Source organism: Tupaia chinensis, unplaced genomic scaffold (genome assembly GCF_000334495.1).
Source record: "Tupaia chinensis unplaced genomic scaffold, TupChi_1.0 Scaffold000597_1, whole genome shotgun sequence".
NCBI classification, from domain to species: domain Eukaryota; kingdom Metazoa; phylum Chordata; class Mammalia; order Scandentia; family Tupaiidae; genus Tupaia; species Tupaia belangeri.
This window is the reverse complement of record NW_006160114.1, coordinates 7,293,794-7,316,190: the sequence shown is the minus strand read 5'-3', so window position 1 is coordinate 7,316,190 and position 22,397 is coordinate 7,293,794. Positions and strand designations below refer to the sequence as shown.

Sequence of the window (22,397 nt, the reverse complement as noted above, 5' to 3'; positions counted from 1 at the left end):
GATTGCACCATGGTTATCCTCCCGGGGGCTGATTTCTTGCCTTCCATTTCACTGTCTCTCTCTCTCCAGTGAGCTTACACACCCTATGGCAAAAATCTCTAAAGAAAAAAGAAGAAACTTACCAGAGATGAGACATAACTCTCAGGGACCCAGGGGCATGGGCCTATAGATGACTGCCTCTCTCTAAGTAAGCACCTAGGCAACACAGACTGGGGCTGGTTGTCACTAGGCCTGGTTAGCAGCTGCCTCTTAGCACAATTGCTCACTAATGTGCACATATACTAGACAAATGGAAGCTCCTCTTACCTCACCTCCTAAGGAGGCGCACTCTGGCTAGGCAGTTAGTCAGAACAAGCAACAAAAGGGGAGCCATGATGGAACACTGAGAGGGAAAAAGGACTATGAAACCATCCAACTCACTTTAACTTAATGGAAGCCACATTCTTCCCTACCATCTGTCCTTCTGGTCAAAACTAGCATTATGTGCCATTAGATGAAACAATTAAAGTCAGAGACCAAGAGCCAGATGACATTGTTCCTAACTTTGAAATCTGAAGTACCTGGGCCCAATGAAAATTATGAGATAAGCTAACAGGCCTAAAATACATGGGAAAGAATAGTTGGTGGCAAAGGGTCACAATCAGGGCCAAAAAACACCCATATAATGAGCCTAACTTATAGAAGAAATGTAGTCATTAACCACTACTTCATTTTAAAAGCCTTACACAAACCGGTGTGAGGTAGGAGATAGGAAGGAATGCTAAGAATATATTGGGTCGTTGGAAAAGTCATGACATATTTCCCATATAAAAAAGCATTATGACTTTCCTGATGACCCAATATTAATAGTTAGGGTAAAGGCCCAAGATAAAATCACAAAACGACTAAGTTTTGGGATGAAGACACAATAGCTCAGCTGTTGCTGAACTGTTTGCTCCAGAGATAGCTTGCGGCAGTGACTTAACGAATGAACTAAGACAGACTTTTTTCCTGGTCCCACTACATCCCAGGAGGAATGCGCTTTCATAGCCCAAAGCTTTTAGGTACAAATAAGTCTCCTGATCTTGGTACCCACTCCAAAATTAACAAAAAGAACTGGACCCATCCAGCATGGGACCTCACCAAGAGGAAAGCACATGCACCACCTGAGAACAAGCATAGGCAAAGGCCCTCTGACCCAGATACAAATTCCTCCCCTCAGTTTCTCATCGACAACCCAGTAGGGACCTGCTCCCTGCTTGAGAGCTCTGCTCTTCCTTAAGGAACTCTGCTTGCCGACCTCTATATGCCTAATTCTTTGTGAGCCAGACAAGAACCCGTGTCTCACTGTGGGTGCTGGGCCAGATCACCCCTGTGTTTCTTCATCACTATGCACCCTCAACAAGGGCTCTGAATTCTAAGAACATCACAAATGTTCAATTGGTTACACATGAAATGCTATACTTCATCTTTTGGTCTCAAACACAGTAGCCGCCCCCTCCCTCAGGACCCCCCTCCCAAATGTCATCTGTGCCAAGAAGGAGAGAAGGCCCCAAGTTTCAAGGGGCTCCGGGCTGTTGCAGTGGTGCAAGGTGGGTGAGACTTCTGTCTTGGCAGCACAGCCCAGTTCCCTGGCATCTCCTCCCACAGACCGTGTTATTTATTCAGGGGTAGTGACTGCATTAGTTTTCCTGACAAATTTGTGTTATCTTTTGCTTTCCTATATTTCTTTCTTCCCTGCTGCCTCATCCCACTGTTTCCAGATGACTGCCAGCTGAGCAAGGTCGACCTAGGTTTGCTGTCTTCCCAGCTAAATGCATTTTCATGTAACACCCTTTTGCTTTCTGCTTCTTCATTTCTTCTTGTTCTCTCCTTGAAAACTCCTTTGGCCTGTCCAGATCTAGTTTTGTGACTGTTCTGGATGTCTGTGATGCCCAGCTGGGGTTCTCATTGTTGATGAGCCCTTCCACACTTCTGCTGATAGTCCTCTCTTCATCTCTGCTCTCATGAGAATCAGGAGATTTCTTCTTTACAGGGGTCACTTGCAGTCCCATCTCCCCTTTCTGTCCTTGTTCTCTTCTTCTCTGACCTGCTTTTCAGCCTGGAGATGTGCTTTGATCTCCTCAGTGTCATGTACCTTGCCTGGTCTTTGAGGCCTTCCCTCATTCCCCCTTTAGGTATTGTGGTTGTGGCAGCACTGCCTCCATCTTTATTTTTTTTCCTTATAATCACTGTATCTACCCTAATCTTCCTCCTGCATTTTTGATAAATTAAAATAAATTTTATTACTCATCTCCATAGATCATCTAATATGTGTATTGGTCAATGCTAGACATTTTGGAATATGGTAAAAATGAAGGATAGGGGCCAGCAGGAGGCGCAGTCATTGAGGGGCTGACTCCCACAGGGCCAAAGACAATTTGTGTCCTGGATCTGGTGGCTTGCTTTCTCACTTTTCCTCTCTTTCTCTTCTCTGGTCAAATTAAAAATAATAATAATAATAATAATGATAGTAAAATTGAATAAATAATTCTTTAAAGAAAAAAAAGAGGGATAAGATTTTGCTCATCATCCAGAGATATTGGATCTGTTTTACAGACAAAAGAACATTAATAAAATTAATACTTTTTTGCTATAGGGCACAAGTGCTCACTGGAGACACACAGAAACAGTAAGAGAAAGTGAGAAATCATCCCCCAGGGGGGATAGCAATGCTACAATCCCTTGTCCTCCATTCACCTCTCAGGATTTTGGGCATGCACGCATATGCTCCTGGCATGAGTTTCAAGTCATTGGGTCTGGGACTCAAACCATGGTTGGCCATGTGGAAGTCCAGTGCCATGATCACTACATCACCTGCTGGCTCCAGTTAATACTTTTTAAATAGCACATATCTATCTATGCTATACCAAAAATGGAGAGGCTGAGTGATATAAGATTACTGAGAAAGAAAGACTATAAAGGAGGAGTGCATTTCTGATAGGTAAAGAAGAAGAACTGAAAAGGCAGGGAGGGAAAGAAATATTAAGAATAGTGTTTGGAAAAATAACTAATCTATAATAGAAAATTCAAAGAGGGATCCAACAAGTTGATACTAGAACAGTATGCTGTGGCCAGGTACTACAGTGCCTGACTACCAGAGGAGGCTCCACCACATACATTTTCTTGTCTCCCTTTTCTCTTCCTCTCTCTTTCCTTCCATCCCTCTCTACTTTCATTCTTTTCAAACTGGGAGTCAATTAATGTTTTTAACTGAAAAACCTTAAGCGAGTAACATAATTGAGATAGTCTGTGAGAAAGTCAATCCAGCAGTTTTCTTTAAGATGGACTAGAGAAGGGAGATACAGAAGCAGGAAGCCATAGTCCGGTAGAGGCAATAAGGTTGGGACTAGGATGAATGTGGTGTGTATGGGAAGAGTATCCATGAAAGGCACTAAGAAAGAATTAGAATCGCAAGGCTTGGTGATTAATGGAGAGCTGGGGTGGTAAAGAAGGAGCAAAGGGCAAGAGAGTTGATAATGAATAAGATGTCAAGTTTTCCAAAAGATGACAATGACTCAAGTCAACGACAGAAAGAAGGGAGAAAATAAGAGACAGCAGTCCTCAGGAAGAGCCTTAGACTTCTACTTGAGATGAAGGAGGCGGGAACCAGCAGTTAGCATAATGGCTATGTCGCTGGACTCCCACGTAGTTGACTGCGGTTCGCGTCCCGGACCCGGTCGCTTAAAACTCACGCAGGGCGCGTGTGCGTGTGTGCCCAAGATCCCGAGAGGAGAATGGAGGAGAAGGGACTGTGGCGTGACCATCCCCCCTGGGGGGTGATTTCTCGCTTTCTGTCTCTATGTCTCTCTCTCTGTCTGTCTGGCAAGTGCACGTGCCCTATAGCGAAAACCTCTCCAAAAAAAAAAAAAGAGATGAAGGAGGTACAATGATATAAAGAGGACAGGATCATCAATTTGGAAAATGTCCATCTGGCAATAGAAAATCCGTGATGAAGAATTAATAGAGAGATCTCAGTTGGAGGTATAGGTTTCTGACAAATCTATAAAAATATGGTAATTCAAATAGGAAGAAGCTCAACAATATACTCAAATATAGAGGGTAAGAAAATAAATAGAAAAAAAAAAGAGTCAAATGAATGGTGAGAAATCAGTGAGGTAAGAGGCAAGATAAGATAAATGAAATAGTGGATACGGCACATAAGTTATTAAGCACGTGGATGCTGAAGTCACAAAGAACAATTTAGAGTCCCAGCTCCAGCCAGAGGACCTTACGTAAGTTTTCTACACTTATCTCCAAAAGTGAAAGAGTAATACCTATCTCTCACAGATTTATTACTGACATGTAATACATTTGTCTACTTGCTTATGTATTTATTTGTTAACTTAGAATCTCCCCATTAGAATGCAAATGCCATTGTCTAAATCCAATTGTTTTCAGTTCTTTTGAAGATGGGATATTGGATGCTTTTTTGTTCTCAGTTCTGGGTCCCAGATGACAGTTCTGGGGCCACAGAAAAATCCCTCTCAACTACTTGCTGCAGATGCAGTGCTCAGCACAGAGTCTTGCACAGAATAAGTATTGAATTGCTAATGTTAAGTCTTTTTGTTAAGAGAAGTGAATTGCAAAAAGGAGGAGGTCAACAATGTCAAGAGGGTATGAAGAGTTATAAATTAAAGGGTTATGATAACCTTTCATTACAGTTTCAATAATATCACTGTAAGCAAATACTGAGCGGAATTAATTCTTCATTCCTTCCTTTTTCCTATTTATTCTTCTTCCCTCCCTCCTCTCCTTTTCTTCTTCTTCTTTTTTTTATTTAAATAGACATTTATCAGGCAGCAGATATTTATAAGCCATACTCTGTTTTATATTCTAACCAAGTAGCAATGAAGAGACAAAACCCTTACTCTCACTGAGGGCTCAGATTTAAATTAGTACATAGACTCAATAAATAGGATAAATAAGTAAAGACATATGTTAGGGTAAGTGGTAGGTGGCTAAGGAGAGTCCAGGTGGGAGTGCACTGTAATTTTAGATAGAGCATGCACCTGCAGGGGGTGAAGGAAAAATCAAATAGAGGCATGAGTTTCAAGTCATAGTAGAGAGTTCTATTTATCACAGAAAATCCAACAAATGCATAGACCCTAAAGTGAGTGGCTGTCAATGTCCACATTGGAGAGACAGCAGTAGTGACAGTAGTTGGTGATGAGGTCAGAAGGGTAAAGGGATAAATGAGGTAGAAAGGTGCTTACTCTGAGGGCTGATAGGTCAGTAAGTCTTTTAAGGATTTAGACTTACTGTGACATGGAAAGTCATTAGGTAATCCTAGGAATACAGGATGATTTTTCAGTATATATATATATATAATGAATAATCATAAAATCAGCGTAATAAACATACTTTTTAATTTTGTTTTATTTTAAGCTTTTGTCATTGGGCACATGTGATTGCTGGAGAGAGATAGAGAGACATAGAGAGAGAAAGTGAGGAATCATCTTCCAGCGCAGATGTGCACACCATAGTCCCTTCACCATTCTCCTCTCAGAATTTTGGGAACATATGCACACTCACCTGGCATTATTTTCAATCTGCCAGGTCCAAGACTTGAACCACAATAAGCCATGTGGGAATCCAGCATCTTAACCATCATGCCATCTGCTGGCCTCCATATCTATCATTTGTAATAGATGCTCTGGCTGCTATGTCAAGAAAAGAATGTAAGGGGTACAGAAGAAAGAGGATCAGGAAGCCTAGACATTTTTGTTAACTTATAATATACACTTAAAGAAGATGGTGGTTTGGTAAGAATGTAAACTGTAAAGTTGGTGAGAGCATTCAGATTCTGGAGGATTCGCTGATGGTCTGGATATGGGGAATGAGAGCAGGAGTGAAAGATGACAGCAAAGTTATTGGCCTAGGCAACTGGAGGAAAAGTGTCACCATTTATTGAGACAGGAATGACTGCAGGAGAAACAGGGTTCCATTGAAGAGCAGGTGCAAAATTTGGATTTAAGTTTGAAATGCATCTTGCATATGTGAGAAAACTGCAGGACATATGAGCTTGGAGTTGGAGGGGGTAGGTCTTGGCTGGAGTACCAGCTGTAGACTAAGAAAATAATCAGCAAAATTAACAAAATCTTTCATTGGAGATGACAGGACAGATTACTCATTTAATTACTCATTCAACAAATATTCATCTATGCACTATGCTAGAAAAGTTCAAGGGTACACAGACAGAAAAGGCTTGAGCTGAATCCTAGCTTTGCTAGTTCCTGTGTGGTCTTGGGTAAGAGAATTAAAAAAAAAAATTCTATGATTTTTATGTGTATTCGTTTATTTAATCTGTGCAACAAACCTTGGATGCAGCTATTATTCCCCCTATATTACAGATGAGAAGACGAACTTAAGTTCTATGTCTAGTGTGTGATTAAGAAAACGGACTCTGGAGCCTGGGAACAGATGGCCTGGATAAACACTCAACTCTGCAAACCCCTAGCTTTGTAAACACGGAGGAGTTACTTGACTTAATTGCGTCTCAATTTCTTATCAATAAAACAAGAGCAGTGGTATCTACTTCCCACTGTTACTGAGAGAATGGAGGTACAGTAATACAGATCAAGCATTTAGTACCATATCGAGCATATAGTAAGAACTCACTATTAATTTTATGCATTCTTTGTCTCCTTTAAAAATGTTAAACTTGAGATCAGCAGTTGGTGTAATGGCTATGTCACTGGGCTCCGATGTAGTTGACTATGGTTCAAGTCCCGGACCTGGTGTCTTAAACTGTGCATGTGTGCCCAAGATCCCGAGAGGAAAATGGAGGAGAAAGGAATACAGTGTGGCAACCCTTGGAGGGTGATTTTTTTTTTTTTGAGAGGTTTTTCCTATAGGGGGGCGGCGCCGCCAGACAGACAGAGAGAGACAGAGAGACAGAAAGTGAGAAATCACCCCCCAGGGGGGGTGGCCACTTTCTCCTCCATTCTCCTCTCGGGGTCTTGGGCACACGTGCACACACGCCCGGCATGAGTTCTAAGCCACTGGGTCCAGGACGTGAACCGCGGTCGACTACGTGGGAGTCCAGCAACATAGCCATTATGCTAACTGCTGGTTCCCTGGAGGGTGATTTCTCACTATCTGTCTCTCTGTCTCTCCCTGTCTTTCTGGCAAGCACACGCACCCTATAACAAAAACCTGTCAAAAAAAAAAAAAGTTAAACTTTAATTCTGGGTAGTTGTAAAATATAATGCTCTGGGAGGCTGACCCACATGGGAAGGTTCTGAGTTTATGTCCAGAGACTTCCCTGAGTATACTGGACGCACTTGCGGCCATGATGTGAGGCTAGCTGAGACTGGGAATAGACCAGGACTCTGTTCAGGGTGCTGTCTTCTTTCTTTTCTCTGTTACTCTCACTCAAAGAGGAAATAAATATAAAATTTTGAAGGATGTAAAAATTTTAAAATAACAATAATCTGCGACATGTTTCCTTAAGGTTCGAAGACACACTAGTTGATGATTAGCTGACTCTGAAGCACTGAGTGAAGTATGAGTGGGGAAGGATAACTCCCAGGTCCGGGTATACAGTTAAGACTGGCCTATATCTGAGGCAGGGCGGCAGTAAGTATCTTGTGATGAGAATCAGGACTCTCCAACGGGTCCCTTGATAAATAGTTAGTCTAATTGTTGATCTACATTAATTCAGTTATTTTAGTACATCTGACCAAGTGGTACTTACCCTTAAGGTGTCTATTAATTGTACTCTAGAGTATGGTGATTATTAAATACTGGAATGTATGGACAAAAATAACAATTCTTAACAATGAATTCTGTTACAGTTTTTAGATAATAGAAGACTAAATAGGACATAGGCTACAAAAACTACTATCCGAAGAGACTCCAGTATCTTATTTACTGAGCGTAAGGCTTTAATAAAGTTATAGCCTTCTTTTGTTGGCAATTGTGTCTGTCCTCATTCTAGTATGCCCTCAGAAAGCTACCAGATCTTAACCTGCACAACAAAAGTGCCACTCATTGAAACAGTTATAACAGGAAAGGAAAGCAAGTTGATGGGATTTAAAGTGTTACAGGCCACTGAATCACTGACTGCTTGGTGAGGGCATGTAGAGAAATGTCATTCTCAACACAGGGAGTACAGTGAAGTCATATTAATGAAGCAGCTTTGAAACATGAAGCTATTCATAAAGTATTTTTTTTTGTATATTCAGATTTCCTTGGGAATCCTAATTCAGCAACAGAAATATTCCAATAATAGTTTTTAATTATTTTACTTGTAGGTTTTATTTCCCAATGATACTCTTTTTTTTTTTTTTTTTTTTAAAGAGGCTCTTAACACTTGATGTTTCCTATTCCATTATCTACTCCCAGGTGCCATCAACATTTTGAGATATAAACAAAAGGTGGTGAAGAGCTGGTATTCCCCTCACGTGGGGACTGAAAAATAATATGAAATTTTACTTTGAAATTTCTTAGCCTTCTAAGTGCTGGTTTTTAGTGACCACATATAAGAATAGAGTAGCTATATCAACACAGTTCTGGGAAAAAATAAGTGGCATTGATGATGATTTGGAGAATTCTCAGGAATCAGACATGATCACAAGAATAAATCACTTAGAGAATTAGCTGTGTTCCAGGCTTCATTAGTTCTAATTATCCCCCAAATATGCTCAGCAGAATGCACTTGGGTCAGCTGGGACTGACACACAATAGAGTGGGCAACTTATAAACTCCTCAAAGCTCAGAAAGAGTTCATAAAACAACTGCTTGTGCATTTAGATTCATGTGATAACACCTCTTATTGCATAAGCCACCAGATGAAACAGATGGGGCAGCTCTTCACTTGAGAATGTTTCTTTTGTAAAAGCACTGGACTTCTTTATTTTTCATTCAAGACACAGACTGCGTGAAAGCCAAATTTAAGGCAGGCTGTCTTTGTGGTTTATTGCCTAGATGTCACAGCAATAGTAAATAAAGTATTAATGAAATAGCCTCATTTAGGGAGGAAAAAAACTTGGCAAATAAAACCATTTGTCCACACTTGCAGAAATGTAGGGCTTTAAAATAAAAAATAATCACAAAAAGTTTACACATGTGTTTCTTTAACCACTTCTAGTGACATAAAGAGAAAAATAGATTTTTGTATTTTATTAATTACTTACTTAATACTGGTTATCTTTTATACTTAATTCTGAGAAATATGTTTTCAACAATGTATTAATAATTTTCCAAGAATTAATGGAGGCTTGTTTGTCCTCCATTCACCAGTTCACTCTGGAGTACTAGATATTCATTACTAGGCATTGCATGTGAAGAAAATAATAGGATAGAATCGGTCCTGATTGGTGAAATTACTTCAGCTTAATAAAGTTTTCACGTGGACTTCAACTTATTAAATATATCGCTTTATGAAGGCATTTACCTATTCATGCTACATAACTTACAAACAAGTGTTATTACCAAAAAGTTAAAATATTAATGAATCAATATACAAATGATTTCCGCAGTAGTCTACAGGCCCTAGGAACACATTTATTGTGCATTTATCAAGTATGTGGGAAACCTGTAGATTCTATCTGTAAATGCAAATGTGTTGACAAAGCAAAATTAATAAATGTCAAAATATACACAATATCTACTTTTTTCCTAAATAGGAATGATTAGTTACATATTCTGATAAAGCCATGAAAAAACCAGTAAAAGGATTTTAAGCATTTGGTAAAAAACTATATAAACATTTTGGGGTGTTTAACGAAGTTAACTTATCCACTGATCTTATTAAAGTGCATTAGTGTTGGGGCTGCAGTTGGTGAGGTGGTTAAGATGTTGGACTCCCACATGGCCGATCACTGTTCAAGTTCTGGACCAGGTGGCTTGCTTTCTCACTTTCTCCCTCTTTCTGACTGAACTGAAAAAAAAAATAATAATAATAGTGAATAAAATTAAGTAAGTCATTTTTTTTTTTTGAGAGGTTTTCGCTATAGGGCTCGTTCGCTCGCCAGACAGACAGAGAGACAGAGAGACAGAAAGTGAGAAATCACCCCCCAGGGGGGATGGTCACGCCGCAATCCCTTCTCCTCCATTCTCCTCTAGGGATCTTGGGCACGCACGCACACACGCCCGGCGTGAGTTTTAAGCCACCACGTCCGGGTCACGAACCACGGTTGACTACGTGGGAGTCCAGCGACATAGCCATTACGCTAACTGCTGGTCCCAAGTAAGTCTTTTTTAAAAAGTGTGTTAGCCTCTTTCTATAGCTAGGCTGAATGAAAATATTAAATTCACTGAAGTTAAACTGTGTTTAACTGTGGATGTTCTTTCTGTTTTTATTAATAATTTATTACTATGATGATTTTTTTTTTTTAATTTTCACAACAGAGAAAGAGAGAGGAAAAGTAAGGAAGCAAGCACCATCTCCAGGACTCAAACTACATTCGGCCATGTGGGAGTCCAGTGCATAAACCACCACACCATTTGCCAGCCCCAGGATGTTCTATCTATGCTGCAACCTATGGCAAGTTTTTACAAAAGAACTAGTATGGGGCCCAGATGTTGGTGTGGAGGTAAAACAGTATTCTCTGAGAGTCTGATCCACATGGAAAGGTTCTGGGTCAGTGTCTAGAGACCTCCCTGAATCCTTTGGGCACATGTGTGCCCATCATCAGGGCTGAGTGAGGCTAGGGATCATCATGACCTGTTAGGGTACAGTCTTTCTATCTCTATGTCTCTTTTTCTGTCTCTCTTGTTCATAGAAAAAAGAATAAACAAATATTAATTTAAAAAACTCTTATGCCTATTGAATCTTGTTCAAAATAATGGTTCAATATTTATTATTATAAGTCAAATCATGGAGAAGATAGTTAAAAATTTTCATGATGCATTCTGGCATAGTAAAATATGTTAGGACTTTTCCAACAACTCAGTAGCAAGATATAATGAACTGGATAAATACAAAAGTCAGGTTCTTAGGACCCGAGTGACATATGCTTAAAGAAAAAATTTTGTTTATATATAGCATTTGTCAACAGGGTAATTGAGGTCCCAAAAAACTAACATGACTGATTTTCACTTAACAGAGAATTCTCTATTCTACATCCACCAGTCCATTCTATAAGTAATAAATTCTAGGTCACACTTAAAGGAAATCATGTACCAGAACGGGTTATGACCATTAAAGTGACTTTAAAATATGCTACAGGTATAATGACTAAGACATGCTACAGGTAACAGGCTGGAATATATTCAATTTGATGTCTCTAGTACTTAGAGAAGATTCAAACCATTAATAAAGAAGGCTGTAATTCTAAAATTATTTCTTGTCCTAATATAAAATGTTGAACTTATGAAGCAGAATTAGTTTCTCATTCCTAATACTAACTGTATGATGCATTTTTAATAAAATGTTTACTGTTAAGTTTTCTATAATTTTTATACAATGAAATTAAAACTCATTAATTATAAATAGAATTTTATAATTAAAATACATATACAAAATGATGCAATCTTTACTACATAATCAGACATATCACTGGGGAAAAAAGTAATCATTACATTGTATATCTGTACCAAAGAACAATTTAGTAGGTAATGAAAACTGGCATTCACATAACTTTCTTAGAAATAATTGCATTTAAATTCATGACAAAAGGGAGTTTTCAATGGATCTTTTTCTTCTCCAAGAAATACTTATTTAATTTATCAATTTTTAAATTTAATCAGGGGTCGGGGGAGTCAGAAAGCAGGCTGCCAGGTCTGGGAATCAAACCAACGTCAGCTGTGTGAGAGTCCAGCACCTTAACCACCACAACACCTGCCAGCCCCTATAACGGCTCTCAAACTAAAAGATATACATTACTTTGGCTTCTATATATCATAGATATTATAGAGTAAACTTAAGTGGATAAACCTTTACAAAGAAAAGCATATAGATACTGCACTCAAGTAACTGTTCAAGTAGTTGTTTCAACATTTTAATAAAGATATACACCATTAATCTTAACAGGTTTTATAGTGAAGTGGTTCTTTGGATGAGTTAGTCTAATTTGATAGCATTAAATAGTATATAGCTTTCCTAAATAGTTCTTGTAATGTGATAGATTAAGTCATTATACTCATAAAATTAAAATTCATAACATAAAAAAGCATCTCAATATTTCCCTAATTGAAAGCCTCCTTTAAAGAATCTGATCTTTAAAACTTATTAAACAATCGTATTCTCACATGTAAATATAAGCCTTGGAAAAAATGTAAAATTGGAGACTTTTTAGCCAAATAAGTGCTACTGACTGTGGGTCTGAAACAGCTATGGCTAATGGATCCAGAAAATAATTTCAAAAACTTTAAAAATTTACATCTTATTAATTGTAAAACTATATAAAACAAAAGAAAGTTTAAGAAATAGGTTGATTAATTTTCAGAATAACATTTACATATATACTATTCACAGTTGCTACAAATTACATCTGGGTACAGATGGGACATGCATACATATGCACGTATCTCTGCCATATAGTCTAGACATTGTACTGCTAAGAGCAGCAGCAGAAATGTCTGGGTCTGCATTTACTTGTGTGACCTTTGGTAATATATTTAACCTTTCTTTTTTTAAATAATTATCTTTTATTTAACTTTGTTTATTTATTCATTTAGTTATGTGAATTTTACCAGATAGCTACAGAGTGAGAAAGTGAGAGAGAGCGAGAGAGAGAAAGAGAGAGAGAAAGTGAGAAAGCAAGCCACCAGGCCTGGGACTCAAACTGTGATCAGCCACATGGGAGTCCAGCACCCTTAATCATCACGCACCTGCCGGCTCCTATACTTAACCTTTCTAAAACTCAGTCTCTTTATTTGTAAATAGAAGCTAAAGTTTTTTGTGAAGATGAAATGAGATTAAATACTCATTTAGTACTGGTCTCCATTCCTTATCACTCGTCTCTTCCAACTCATAGAGTTATTGTATTAAATGAGTAATGAATATAAAAGTCCTCTGTAAATGGAAAACAATGTTGCAAAGGTAAAGCATTATCACATTTAGTAATTTATCCCTTTGTATTACATTATGGTTAATGGTGTTCATTTTTTTGAATAATCCATGCATGGATTATAATACAATTTCTATAAAACAGAAAAATACTTAGAGAAACTTAGAGTTTAAAAATACTTGGAGAAAAAATCATTACCAACAAATATTCTCTAAATAATTTTGGGATAATCCACAGAATTTTAAAGAAATAACATAACCATTTATTTGGAAAAGGCTGGGTCTCACACATAGTGAGAGAATAGAGGTTCTACCATTCCAGCGAAAAGAAGAAAAGGATATATTTTTCCTCAAAATTTCACCAGCCTATGCTTTGGCCTAAGGAATCTAGATACTATTATCAATTATTCACACTACCTGACTTACATGTAGAATTCAGTACAACCTCTAGTGCGGTTGTGAAGGATAGCTTATCCAAGTTTCTCATTTAAGAATACGGAAGCTATCAAGAATAAAATGTATAAATCAGGCAAATATTGGAAAATAAAAATGTGAGTGCTTTTGGATATTGTTTTGATTTTTGTTTTTAGCGATGCAGATATTGAAACTATCACAGCTGATCATTTCATTCTGACATGAGTTTAAAAGGTTAAGTTACTATCTGAAGAAAGGTAATCTGGTTGCCTTTCACAGCAGCCTGCAAGCTCTGCAATCTGCATAGAGAGGGGCATTTGTCATCATTAGCTGAGCTGTGACAGCTGGCACCCAGGGTGTCCCAGAATCAAGAAGTGGCAGAGACACTCTTGGTTTAGGTTGCCATTAAGTATAGTAGGTTTCTTGAGGATCAAGTGTATTTTATGAAAAGCTTTGTGATGTAACTAACAGCAGTGAACATATTTGAATTTTCCGTAACATGGATAATACAATGATAGCACATAATTAGCAGGTTGCCTCTAGACAACAAGATGCCAGATTACAGTATGAATAAACATCTACTGCCTGCCACTTAGAAAGGTAGAATTGTTTTCAGCACCCCAACAGCTCCAGCAGAATTTTTTTTTTTCAGGGTTGAGTTAAGGTGATCAATTGATTAAGTGTATTCAGGAAAACTGACCAAAGATAAACAGAATAGTTCTCAGATATATTTTAAATTTGGTTTGAACAACTCATTCTTTCCCAAGAATGAACTCGACCACGCATGCCCAATATTGCACCCATCATTTTGATAACACAAATATAAAATTTAACATCACACACGTGCAGTTTTCCAGTTCTTTAAGTGTATGTAATTTACACTGTTAAAACATTCCTTGGAAAAAATGTAAAATTGGAGACTTTTTAGCCAAATAAGTGCTACTGACTGTGGGTCTGAAACAGCTATGGCTAATGGATCCAGAAAATAATTTCAAAAACTTTTAAAAATTTACATCTTATTAATTGTAAAACTATATAAAACAAAAGAAAGTTTAAGAAATAGGTTGATTGGCCTTTGAACATTTGGAATGCTACTATCCCTCTAAAGTCATCAATGTTTAGGAACATAATCAATAATACTAGGTTTTATATTATTATGTAAACTAGTTTTCTACAAATAAAACTAATTTTTGTGTTAATGTAAAATCTATGCAAATACATGCAGTCATTTATCAGGAAAGCTGACAAGCATTCCATATTGGAGGGGGAAATGAAACTGCCTCAAGAATAGAGGCAATTAATTATTTCTGTATTTTTTCTTCTTCTGTCTTGAGGCACAAAAGTTATCCATCCAGTTAAAACAGCAAATGAAATAAAGAGGTTTTTTTTTTTATTTAAACACATATGGCTTTTGCCTGCAATACTGATCACCACAAGGTCTACAGATGCCCGTGGCTAAATTGTACACTGGCAGATGCACACAGGGGAAAACTGTGCTAATGCAGCGTGGAGAGCAAAACAAATGAAGAACTGAATTTGCTAGTAAAAAACACAAAAACCAAAAAAACAAAACCTAAAAAAAAACACTCCCTGCCCCCCATGAGTTATGCATTTTGCTTATCAAATCCTGGTTAAGGTCATAAAGAATTTAACCTTGGTCTGTTGCAAAAAAGTAGAAAATGACTTAAAATTAGTAAGTTTTTTTTATGTATATGCATACATATTAATGTGAATGAATATTTAAGCAGCATGTTTTTATTTCTATGGATAGAATAACTAGTAATATTTAAAATTTTCACTTCACAATAAAAAATTGATGACATTCAAAACTGTCATAGTATATATGGCTGGGGACACACTGTTGGAATTTCTAGTTATTTTTAAAATTCATTTAACTGCAATCTCTCATGGTATTATTGAAAACTGTTAAAGGTTATCATTATAAAAAAATCTTGCAGACATACTACATCCTGGTGGCAACAAGAATCCTATATTTAGCGGTTGTTTCCTTTTAACAGGTTAACATAAAAAATGTATAGTGGTTAATTCAGTCTTTTACTATCTGAAACACGAGGGCTGTGTGAGTGTGTGAATGCGTGTGTGTGCGTGTGCGTGTGTGTATATACAAAGCCCGTATGGCAGGGATATTTTGGAAACCATAGGAAATGTGTATTTCCTAACAATGGTTAAGTTATTAAAAAAGCAATATTTCTTTCCTAATAGGCCTGTAAGCATGCATAACATTAAAATTTGTATTATAACTGCCAAATAAAAGTATAAAATAGGAAGCATTTACATAATTTCTTATTTTGGAGGAAGAAGACAAAAGACTAGTTGTACTCTACCAAGTTGTATAAAGGCAAAATACTTAAAAGTGTATCATTATTATGCAAATATCTTTACTCCTACAATTTAATATTATTCTTTTGGAGTACTGCTAAGCATTTAAATTTAACTGACAATATTTTAATATAAAAACATTTTGGTATATTATGCCAAATTAGAACTAGAAGCATATGTTCTAAGAATATATATTTATGTTAATTAATATCAGTTCTAATGAACTCCTTCTCCTCATATTCCACCACTCAAAGAGAGGATTAATTTACAGAAAACTTAAAAGGAAATAAAAATATCGAGAGATCTTGAGATTTCTTTCTCTAGTACCATAAGAGTCACATTACAGATGTGACTCAAAAGATGCCATCTTATATAAGGACTCCTGAACCTTACTACATATTTTGATTTACTAACTGTAACATATTCATAAATATAATACCTACATCATGTTAGTATAAGAAATATTAGCAGTACCTTTGAAAAATGAATTTTTAATAAATTATTAATCTCCTTCATTATAATTTAACAACTTCTATATCAAACAAAAAATTATAAAAAGTATGCTTGTGTTTCTGGAATATTTAATGCATTGTCTCTGCTTCAGTGCTCTATGATTAAGACTATTCTTAAATTAGAAGCAGCATGATACAATAGTAACTTCTGAGGCAAATAACATTGTTTATAGTCTACAGATCTTTTGATATAAAACTAAAACATCTAGATGTTTATATATATTAGTCATAAAATATAAAAATTTAAAAGAATTAAATAGAGGCATAAAAAAACTTTTTATGGCAATAGCAATGTTCTTTATCTGGGGTGGAGGTTATATTACTGTGTATTTTGTCAAAATTCATAGAATGTCACATTCATATGGGAAAACCATAGAATGTAATGCTCCTATATGTAAATTACACATTTAAAAAATCTAAGGGTAAAATAATAGATTTTACATAAAGTAAAGCTTCCTTTCTTTTCACTGGCTGCCCAGTGTTTACCTGGAAACACTGTATCTTATGAATTACGCTCTTCATGTTTCTAATTTGACCTAAATATTATACAAAATGGATAGGTACATAGAGATTTTAAAGTATTAACTACTTATTAGTACTACTTTTGATGTGCTACTTTTGACAAATCAATATATGAAAAGTGCTTTCAAGAAACAGTACACACGGCCAGTAGGTGGAGTGATAGTCAAAGGACCGAACTCCCACATGTCTGACCATGGTTTGAGTCCCGGTCCTGGTGGCTTGCTTTCTCATTTTCCCTTTCACCCTTTCTCTTTGCCTCTCTTTGGTCAAATTAAAATAATAATAATAATAAATTTTTAAAAACTACACATTGGTATACTAAATGCATATTATTAGAATAGTGAAAATAATGATATGTGATTCGAAATGAAATATATGGGTAGTCTATTCTCAGGTAATGTTTATAATCATATGTACATGGAAAGATATAAAGAAGACTAATAAGTGAATTTCTTTCTTTTTCTATAAACCATTTATGTGATTGCACATACTATACGTGAAAAAAAGTAATCATTTTTTAATTTGACGTAATTCTTTTAAATTATTATTCCAGTTAGTGATCATTAAAAAAAAATACTAGTTTAGAGAACTGCTTTGTTCATTAAAAAAATAAGCCCTAAACTATAAATTAGAAATAGGAAAGGTTATTTTAGACATGCAATCGCTGCAAGTTGATTACCTATATGCTATATTCTAGTATCAAGGTCATGTTGAATATTCTCAGTGACTTAATCACATACAGCATGGAACAGTAATGAGAGCAATACAGTCCTGGATGACCCATTGCAGACGTACAGATTAACAGACTCTATCTAATCGCATCTGATTCCACTGTTTTCTTTAAGTATAATGAAAACTTGTACTCAGAGTACTAGGAATGCAGTCATATATGCAAACATATAAATCCATGTTAATTATGAATTAAGGAATACCCAGTGTTCATGTATTCATACAGACAAGAACCACATGTGCCTATTTATTCTGCCTAGATATTTCTAGAATATCCAAATGAAAATATAGATTGAAATGTAACAAAAATAATTGTAACAATTAGAAAGATAACAGTGACTTTCTGAACCATCTATGATGAACTAAATATTGGAATGAACATTTCCTCCATAAAACTCAATAACTGAGTAACTAACCCCATTGTCCTTAAATATTTGGGAAAGTTAAAAAAGAGCATCATTTATTCTGAGCAGTAACAAATACTTCTGGTTGATCATTTTCCCTCATTTTCTTTTTTCAGTTTCTCAGATGCAGCATAAAATATCCTCCACCTCTATGTGTACATTCAAATAAAGTGAGGACACTGCGGCAATTATGTAAATAAGCCAGGCTTTAATTTTTCTTTTTCTAAGAGAAAGGTTTTCCCTAGTTATGCAGAACTACTTCAAGTTTGCAAATCAAGCAGTTGATGTAATTCCTGTAGGGTAGATTTCCAACTTCCATCTTTAATCTTATTTTTCAACACTTACTAAGACCAATATCAAATGTACTGAGCAACGCTGGAGGGAAAGAAATACTCATCTCTACAAATGTGACTATATGATTCTGTACTAGGTTGATGAAGAAAACTGAGGCAACAGACTTAATAACTCACGTGAAGAATAGGTTTCAAAATTAAACCACAACTTTCATGATGCTTTATTTGAAGAAATAAAATAGGGTTTAAGTTGTGCAAACAGTGACCTCAACCCTCTGCATGACTTACTAATAAACCTGATATTAAAACATGAAATAAATATTTTCAGAAATCATGGAAACTTTTGAAGCTTTCAAGCTGTTTTGTTTCAAATATATAATGTGACTCTTATACCAGGAGTCACAACAGGAAGAAAGGTATAGATGCTATCAAATTAGATTACCAGAAAAACTCCCTCTATTTTACTTTATTTAATGTGACACATAAAGAAAGCCCTGCACAAATATCTGTCTTTAATTTCTCTAGTGTAAAAAAGGAAATATATTGTGTCTGGCAGAATGAAACAGTTGAAATAGCCTGGGTGCATTTAAAAAAAAGGGGGGGGGGAGAAGGAGGAGAAATCAGATGCGTGCAATGAGCCTTCAAAGCCACTCCACCAGTAGGGATAAATAATTTAATAAACTCAACTTCATATTCTTTTTATCTCCCAAGTGTAATAAACACATATTAAAAAAATAAAACTTTAAATTCATGAATACTTGTGAATAGACTAGCAGCCAGCAGATAATGAAAAAACACAAAACAATATCTATGTGAGCACTTAACATGTGCATGCACATCCTCCAACTAACACATACCTTTTTCCTGATGAGAGGTTACAATTGCTGAAATTTATGAACATGCAATTCAAATATAAATTAGATTTTTTTTTTAAAAAAAAGGCAGAGAAGACTTGTCTTTCTACATTTCTCAACATAATAGAGTTTTCCTCTAACCCTAATAAGATTATTTCTGCATAACTTTGTGTGTCCCATGTAAACAAGCAGGTCTAAAGATAGGAGGATAAGTTACTTAGGAAAAAGTACTTCAGGAAAAGTTATCTTACCATTGTTATTTTAAATGATTTAAAGTATTAGGGACTATTTCATTATTTTACATTCATTATTACTACTAACATTTATGACAACAGTGTGCTTGTGTCTTTAGATTTTATTTTCCCTAACTGTTACATTTTAAATCAAGGGTGCATGGTAAAGTAAGTAAATGAAATGGAAAAGTCAGTCCCTAAAACGCCAAATATCACTCAAATATAAGCATCTCAAAGTATCATTAAGTCCTGTGATTCTTGGTTTTCTTCTTTTTTTTCCTTAAATTAGGTCAGTTTTCTTCAATTATCATTGCATTATTAGCTTATGTCAAAGGTGGCAACATACATGCATACAACTGAAAACAATTAAGCATTTATATCCTAAAGCACAGGGTACCCATAAGCTTTCATTCTAGTACTTACTACTAAAATTGTATTGTCTGTAAAGAATAATACTAATAATATAAAGACTGGGATCATTAGAGTTCTTCATAAACTTTTCACATAAGTATATAAGTAAATTTTAAGATATCTCTATGTATTACATAAGCATTGAAATTAGTTTAATACATCAAACGATTTTTTTAAATTTACTATAAAGCAGTTAAATACATCACTCCCACAAACAAATCTATCTCCAAAACTTAGATTTAAAATCGACTGCATTCCACGAAAATATGCTATCATTTTTAATTTCTCTCCATACGTCATTTCAATAATTAAAAAAAAAGTAGAGGAGTGAAAACACATTCTGATTTTCCGTTCAACAATGAGCGGTGTCCAAGATCACTGAAGGGGCTCAGCTATGGAAGGCAATTCATTTCACATGCTCACTGTAATAGAAAATCACTGTGTTGCCGCAACAAGCAGCACTTGCACTAGAGTATTATTCTAGGGCGCCGGTTCACCCACAGTGATAACAGCCTACGGAAGAATCCTGTGTTATGTAAATCACTGTCAGCTCGGAGTGTGACGGGTGCTTAAAGAAGCAGCTCAGAAAACACGGTCCTGATGTCCTTGAAACCGAATGACTTCACTTCCCTGGAACACTCTAAGACTAACGAGTTTCTTAGTCCTTTTCCTCACCATCCATTTTTCTTTCTTAAAGTGCAAATCGTTAGTGAAAAGGCCCCGGTTGCACCAATTAGTTTGCACAAAGTGCTTCGGTGTTTAGCTTCGCTTTAACCCAATTAAGCCGCACAGTGAGCCCTGAAGATGCGCCACCTGCGCGTCTGGCTCCTGCGAGGCCTGGCCGGCGCCCCTCGCAGCCGGTCAGACCCATCCCGGCCCTCGTGCCGTGGTTCCCCGGAATAGCCCCGGGGCTTCTGCGTCCCGGGTTGCTTTACGTCCTCGACAAGCGGGGATGTTTGCAGGTGGCCCAAAAAGCCAAGGGGCAAGGTCTAGGCCGAGCATCTCTGGCCTGACTCCAAGGGAGAGCGCGATGAAAGCAGTGGTCTGCAGCGGGCAACCAAAAAAGCGCCAGGCGGCGGCCACCGCTGTGGGGTGCGTGGGCAAAAAGCGTGGCTAGACCCTCACGCAGATAAAGACCATGGGACAGTGAGCAACAAGGAAAGCAGGATGGCCCAGGAGTGCGGAGGCCCTGGAGGAGGAATGGGAGAGGGAAGCACACCGCCCGAGCTGCGTGAGGGCAGAGGTGGCCTTTCCCTAGAGACCACTGCACATTTTCGCCACCGCCACCGCGGGTACTCTGGCTCTGATTTGCCTCTTCTTCCTCTTCTTCCAACTGCCAAAAGGTAGCAGTGCGTTCACCCGCGAAGCTGGCAAAATGGGAAGGGACTTTTCCAGTGTTCCTGTCCCAATTCCTAAGGGAATGGAAGGTTCTTGGGAAATACAGTGGGTGAGTGCCATGAGCCTCAAATGTCATATAGCATTTTAAGCTAAACTGGACTCTATCACTCTTGAATAAAGAGAAAATAAATATTAGGTGGCTTTGTGATGCTGTACCTATTAGAAAAAAAAATCAAAGGCTGAATAAGATCTTATTAAAAGTGGCTCTTGGAAAGAAAATATCTGTGAACGTCTTACCCAGTTATAGGAATTCACAGGAAATATTCTTAATTTGAAAGAGATGACATCTAAATTAAAGGTAGGCAATTAAAAACCGTCTAGGTTTTAAAAGCTTACATATGCATTAAGTAAAACGTCTTCAGTTTTCTGTTCATTGAGGACACAATTGGTATCACCAGGGAAAAAAAGCGTTCTACATAAACCTACTTCCTGCTCCTGTTTCAAGGTTCTAAAATGTAGAGATGTTCAATTCTTTCATTTTTCCAGAAATGATCTTTGCATCCCAGAAAACAACTACAAATTTCCTTTGAAAATATTCGCCATTTTCCACTAATCAAATTGGATAAAGTAGTATATAAAATTAGAAGTCTACTGTCAGATCTGCAGGAAGGACATTTAAGATAGGAGCTGTATCATTAGCATCTGCAAAGAAGCCAGTAGGTCTGAGCTGCATGATCTCTTCTAAATTTATGCATAAAAATACAGTTCACCATGAAATCCTGCTAAAATCATCTCTTGGTCCCCAAAATAATTCAAATATTTCTACAAATGCATACACAACTTAGTGTCCTGCTTGTAAAGCTAAGCAAATCTGCCAATGTGCTAAGGAGACTTCAGATGGTGGGGAATGGTGTTTCATCATTTAAAAAAAAAGGTTTTAACTTAAACTAGGCTAGACAGCATCTAACACATGCAACAGTACTTTTCAGATTCCTTTCAACAAGTGCAAACAAGGCAAATGCATAGGTTAAAAAAGTACACCACCTGCATAAGGTTAAAAAAATTCTGACAAACTGGAACATCTGGGATGAGAAAATTACACAGGTATTACTCCCTCAAAGCCAACTTCCATATGCCAATAGTCTGCATGGAAGAGCAAACTTTCAACCAGCATTTTTAAAAGACCCTGAGGATTAACGGACTTTAATTACCTTACTCTAAATGCAAGTTAGTGACTTTGTTTTAGAAAACCCCATCCAGTTTGCTAACTGTTGGATGACCATCAGTACACCTGTATTTGCACTTCAGTGGTAAAAAAGACAAGCAAGGGTTTCAAGTTGAGCGAGAGCCTCCTTGCCAAGTCTTTTCGAA

The 22,397-nt window shown here is 36.8% G+C and overlaps 1 protein-coding gene and 1 pseudogene across 3 annotated transcripts in view; both read right to left on the bottom strand.

The window, feature by feature from the left end:
- NBEA (neurobeachin) overlaps positions 1 to 22,397 on the bottom strand; it is a 615,556-nt gene that overhangs the window by 214,458 nt on the left and 378,701 nt on the right. The gene's annotated exons all lie outside the window — the stretch shown is intronic.
- LOC114009659 (28 kDa heat- and acid-stable phosphoprotein pseudogene) lies at positions 1,538 to 20,559 on the bottom strand (annotated as a pseudogene).